Source organism: Triticum dicoccoides, chromosome 4B (genome assembly GCF_002162155.2).
Source record: "Triticum dicoccoides isolate Atlit2015 ecotype Zavitan chromosome 4B, WEW_v2.0, whole genome shotgun sequence".
Taxonomy (NCBI): domain Eukaryota; kingdom Viridiplantae; phylum Streptophyta; class Magnoliopsida; order Poales; family Poaceae; genus Triticum; species Triticum dicoccoides.
Genome location: NC_041387.1, coordinates 114,494,718 through 114,500,105, shown reverse-complemented (window position 1 = coordinate 114,500,105; position 5,388 = coordinate 114,494,718). Strand labels below are relative to the sequence as shown.

The following is a 5,388-nucleotide window of genomic DNA, read 5'->3' as shown; positions in this document are numbered from 1 at the left end:
ACCATCGTTTGGCCCGCTCCCTCCCCCGGCAACACGCCTTGCCGGGGGCCTTGTCCTGCTCTCCCTGGCGACGGTGGTTGGCGGGCTTCTTGGTCAAGCTCTCCATCGCCCAGTTCCCCATGCCCGCCACCTTGTGTAGCCTGCCGTGCCTGGGGAGGAATGGGGCAAGAACGGGGATTACGAGACACTTATCTTTTTTCCGAATACGTAGGCATTTGCCAAATCTTATCTTTCTAGGAAATATACTGTACCGAGCCCATGCTCATGTTATGTAATATATGCATTTGCATCAGCATATCAATGAAAAAGATGAGATTTCGCCGGGAACTCATGCATGTATACGTTCGTGTAGAGGCAAAGTGCCCCTTTAATGAAAATAAATGAGTCTCCTCGGTAAGCCACCTTGTCGGCGCTCCTGTGTCTGCCGAAGAATCACATCTGCCGGTTTACAGGCGCAGGGTCCAGCCCCCTGCCAAACTCTTCTTAGGCCCAAGGTTACTGCAACAACCCCGACCGAAGCAACGTTCGAGTCGGGGATGGGAGCACCCCAGTCTAGACAGAGTGACGAGGTTTTCTAATGCGCAAATCGCAAGTTACAAACATGAATGGGCAGGGGAGGAACTTTATCTGATTAAGTTGTTGACGGGGACGCCACGCCACGCAATCTTCTCAATTTCTTGTCGGGGCGTCGGTACTGCGGCCGGGAGGAAGGGAGGACAGGGGCATGGAGCCTTGATGGTTTCTCAACACCTGTTAGAATCCAAGGCAGCACAATATCCTGGACAAGCACGCATGCATATATATATATATATATATATATATATATATATATATATATATATATAGGGTTGGACTATTCTGTTACCCGTAACAGAATAATATTCTGTTACCATCGCCCCTGTAAGGCGCGGGAGGCAGTCGCCGCGGGCGAGCGAGTGACGGTGTCAGCCGGAGCGAGGGAGCCAACGGATCCACCCGTGCCCCGCCCCTGCCTCCCGCAACTGGCCCCAACCCACTCCTCGCCTCCATCCCTCGGACCGGCCGCCAACTTCCTCCCTCGCGCCGGCCGTCAACCCCCTCCCGCGCACCGCCGCCATCCTCCGCGCCGGTCTCCGCCTCCCTCCCGCGCGCCTGCCGCCGCCTCCTTCGCGTGCGCCACCACCGTGCCCCACGCCGGTCCTCGCCTACATCTCGCGCGTCGGCTGCCGCTTTCCTCCCGCGCGCCGTCCGCCGCCTTTCTCCCCACGTCGCCCGTCTCCCTTCCCCCGCAACACCCTTCTCCCTCCGGCGACGCCGGCCAGCCCGCCCCGGTGAATCCAGGGCTAGCACCCTCCCCGAGCTACTCCAGGCGCAGATCCTGCCACGAGTGCTCCCCGCGCACGGATCTGGCCGGGCTTCGGCGAGCATAGCCTGCTACAACCTGGACTCCGGCGCTACTCCTCTCCTTGCACCCCGATCCACCGGTGTTACCCCAGGCATGGGAGCCATCCCAGGGCCGAAAGAGGCTCGAGCTTCCTGCAGTTCTAGTAGATAAGCTTGTCCGGCACATCCAGCCAGGTAAGCACATCCAGTCGCTGCACAGTTCGAGAACAGCAAAGTTGCGGCACCGAGTCGAACTTGCCGCTGCACCATCTTCACCAAGTCGAACTTGCTAGAACTTGCTGTTGCTCAACTTGATCTCTCGCGTAGCTCATCCAGCAAGACTGCTGAAATGGTATGACTTCTTTGCAAAAAAATCAGATCTAGTAGTTTGTCTCAGAGTCATTTCTTCTATATAGTACTGCACCTTGTGCTCCCTTCATCCCTTGCACGTTCAGATGAGATTTTTTCGTGCAATCAGACTTGGGCTATGGCCCAAAAATTTTGGTGATCTTAGTTCTGAATTGCTGGGCATGCAACTCCTCGATTTTTAATTGCTAAACGATACCTGAACAATTGATAAGGGAGCCGCTATGCATTACTATTGAAACACAAGGTTTTTGCATTTTCTCAAGAAAATAGTAGTAGTCTGAACCATGGACAATGTTGATTCTGCATATAGGTAATGGATATACTGAATCTGAATAATAAATTTATAAAAATAGGTTAACTTCATAGCAGCATGCTCGCTTATCTATTGGCATGCACATGTACCATCAGACCAATTAATCAGCAGCATAAAGATCATCATCAGATGTCCAAGTCGAGCTCTGGCTGCAGTCTAAGTCGAAATGCGACCAACATCTTCACCAAGCGCTGCGCCCGTTGATCATCCACAAAGTGAGAACGCCGTCTCGTTTTTCTTTGAACATTTGCTTTTGTGATGCATGCTCGCTGATGGATTCCCTGCAGCGGCCAAATCCCGGCACCGCTCGTGATCTCCGCCTCCATCAACTCCACTTCACCAAAGCTATCAGTCCAAATGAGGTGTAGCCGGTCCACGTGATCTCCGACGTCGTATTCTACCTCCAAAAAATTTCTTTTTCAGTTCAATTCTTCGTCACAGGTTCACTGCTATCACCCGTTTTTGTGAATCTCTATTGAAAATTAGCTCACGTTTTAGTGAATGAGAAGCAGTTTGTACTTATAGCTTGATGCGTATTCATGAGTAGTTTAAAAAGTGTGCTTGTTTCCTGCTTTGCTATAACACTTGTTAGATTGCTAGCCAAAAAAGGTCATGTATTCATAGATTTGCTGCTTGTGTAGCAGCCCTGCATGTATTTTATCATCAGTTCATAAAAGGAAAGCTGAATCAGTGCAGTGTGTGTGTTAAAAAAATCAGTTTTATATTGTATGGTAGTTCATTGTATAGAAAATTTGCAATAGTTCCTGCTTTTCAGTTCATCTACTTCCCCTTCGCAAGTCTAATTAGTAGAAATTCAAATATGAAAAATAGCATCCATTTTGTTATGTTCATCATATTCAACCAATTTTGTATGTACAGACTTGCATATGTTGATTAGCAGGGTAGATCTCCGTAGCACAGTCGAGATGTGTTCAGTCCAACCCCATGGCATTAGGGAGGTCGAGTTCGTCGCGAGCAGCAGTACATGTTTGTTGGCTTACTCCAGCAGCCAGCCCAGCCTTCCCTCCCGGTCATCAGTCCAACTTCTTGCTCCGACGCCGGTCACTCAAAGAGCCGCGTGCAGGCCACCCGTGTTTCACCTCCTGATCCAGCTCAACTTTCTCCATTCTTCAGCATTTTTGGTATGAATTTGATGAATCTTCTTGGTACTCTGTTCTTGCTCATTTAGAGCTAGTTTTGTTCCTGCATATATGTATCACTTAGTTTTTAGATGGCTTAATTTAGAGAGCTTCCAACTCTGAAACTTGCCATGCATATTTGTGGATGGAATGTAAAATGGATGATCCTGTGATGGATTGATGTGGAGGTTCTTTGTGTACTTAATTTTGACAGAATTATTGTAGTACTCTGTAGTGGTATTAAATTGGGAACCTATGGTGCTTCAGTTAGAAGATCGTTGATGCTAGCTTCTTCGAGTTTGTCTGCTATTTCAACTTTTGTTTTAACCTACATCTTTTTTTTGTTACAGATTGTCGCATGGTACTTGTATTGGCTGCTAGACTTCATGTATTACTGCCAGGTAAGTTCAAAAAATAAACTGTAGCTAGTTCAAATATAAACTCCCTTGAGGATTTGCTATTGGCACTACAATTTATTTCCCTTAATATTTTACTGAACTTTGAGTAAATATTTCTAGCTTTTCCTTAAAAAAGTTCATGCAAAATAACTGAGTTGTGTTACAGCTGGCTTTGGAATATAGTATGATCTGAAAAATGGGAAGGTGCATGAAAAATATAAGTTCACCTTAAATACATGTGTTACAGCAGTTCGCCATCTATATCTACCATCAGTCCGTAAAAGGACAAGTATGTACGGATGCTAGAAATGATGCTCTGTGGAATTTCTTCTAATCTAGTTCGAATTTGGTCTACTTGAGTAATTCTATCAGTTCATGACAAGTATGTACCGATGCTAGAAATGTAGGTCATTTGTGAATCATGCTTTTTTCAGAGAGAAAAGGAGTTTGTAGTTACATCACATGGTGTACTGAGCAACATAAACATGGTTTCCTCCATAAATTAGTTGTTTTTGGTTGATTCGTTTACATGGACAGTACAAACGCACATTGTTGTGTAGTACATGTGTGTATTGTGATTGTAATTTTGGTTTTTAGTTAAGAAAAAAAATAACAAAAAGGTTCATAAAAGAACCCAAAACATTCGATAGTCCTGGAAGTCCAAATTTCAGTTCAACATGTTTTCTATCATTAGCTCATTAAGAACCCCAGAAACTTATCTGGTGGTGTGTGTTTGTGTGTGCTGCATCCTTGTCCGGCCGCTCAAATCCAAACTCTCAGTACAACTTCTCTACGACCTCATGTTCACAAATCTTGTAGTACATTTTTTAATAAAAAGCTTGTAGTACTATGTAAAGCAAGCATGGCCAACAGCCCAACACATACTTTAGGTTTCGCGGTAGTACGCACTATTGATGGTGGCCTTCCTTTGTGGCGCTACTACTTTGCCACCTAGAGTAGTACTGCTACTAATTATCATGTTGCTACAACCTAGGGAACAGTACATGTATTTGATATACGGTTCTGTAGGAAGAAAAAGTTCACCAATATAAAATCTCTAGGTTTAGTAAAGCAATCTTTTTGTTTAGTAGCTGATACTGCTCAAGTTTATTTCTTGTTGTACATATGATGTCCAATTTCTTCTTTCAGTTTGGTTCAATTTATAAATTTCATTCAGTTCAATTCTTATTGTAGTTGGATTTCAGTTTCTTATTTGAGTTCAATTCAGGCATGTGTTTGAACTTGCAACCTCACTGCCTTAAGCTACGATCTCAGATAGAAGTGTACTAAATGCAGGTACTAGGTGGTGGCATTGCTTCACTTCTCTTGTTACGTTCTCTACGCCCAAATTTGGAGGATCAAGAAAATAAAATATCATTGTTTTGACATACACCACTCAAAAGAAGTCATTTCTGTTGAAAAATTGTTTCGCTTGACATGTACTTGCCAACAATTATGTATAATAAATCATGGCATTGTATGTAGAAAAAGATATATTGTGTGTTCTGCTGTTGTATTGAGTTGCTATCTATTGCTAATGGTATGATGATGCTATTGCTCTGTGTCATGTTATGCAAGTTGACACCGAGTACACGTTGGATGATATACTTATACGGTAAATAGCTAAAAACTGATTTCTTCCAGTTTTTATTTTTCGCCCTTGCTTGTTTGATGTTATGCCTACGTGAGCTGAAGCGTTTTAAAAATGTTGGCAGGAAAGTGTGTGTATTTGGCAGAATAAATGTTGGTAAGTTCATGGCAAAAAAATCCATAAGTTCACGGATAAATAATTTCATGGTTACAAAAA

General features: G+C 44.3%; 1 long non-coding RNA gene across 4 annotated transcripts; it reads left to right on the top strand.

Annotated features, from left to right (window-relative positions):
• Positions 1–975: 975 nt before the first annotated feature.
• On the top strand, positions 976–5,119 carry LOC119295354. 4 transcript variants are annotated; one of them, XR_005143940.1, is made up of 5 exons: positions 976–1,714; positions 2,140–2,259; positions 2,332–3,186; positions 3,534–3,584; positions 4,878–5,119. It is a non-coding gene; the product is annotated as an uncharacterized LOC119295354 (long non-coding RNA). The 4 variants fall into 4 exon arrangements; XR_005143938.1 differs by having other exon boundaries at positions 2,085–2,259; XR_005143939.1 differs by having other exon boundaries at positions 977–2,259; positions 2,332–2,485; positions 2,924–3,186.
• Positions 5,120–5,388: the final 269 nt, after the last annotated feature.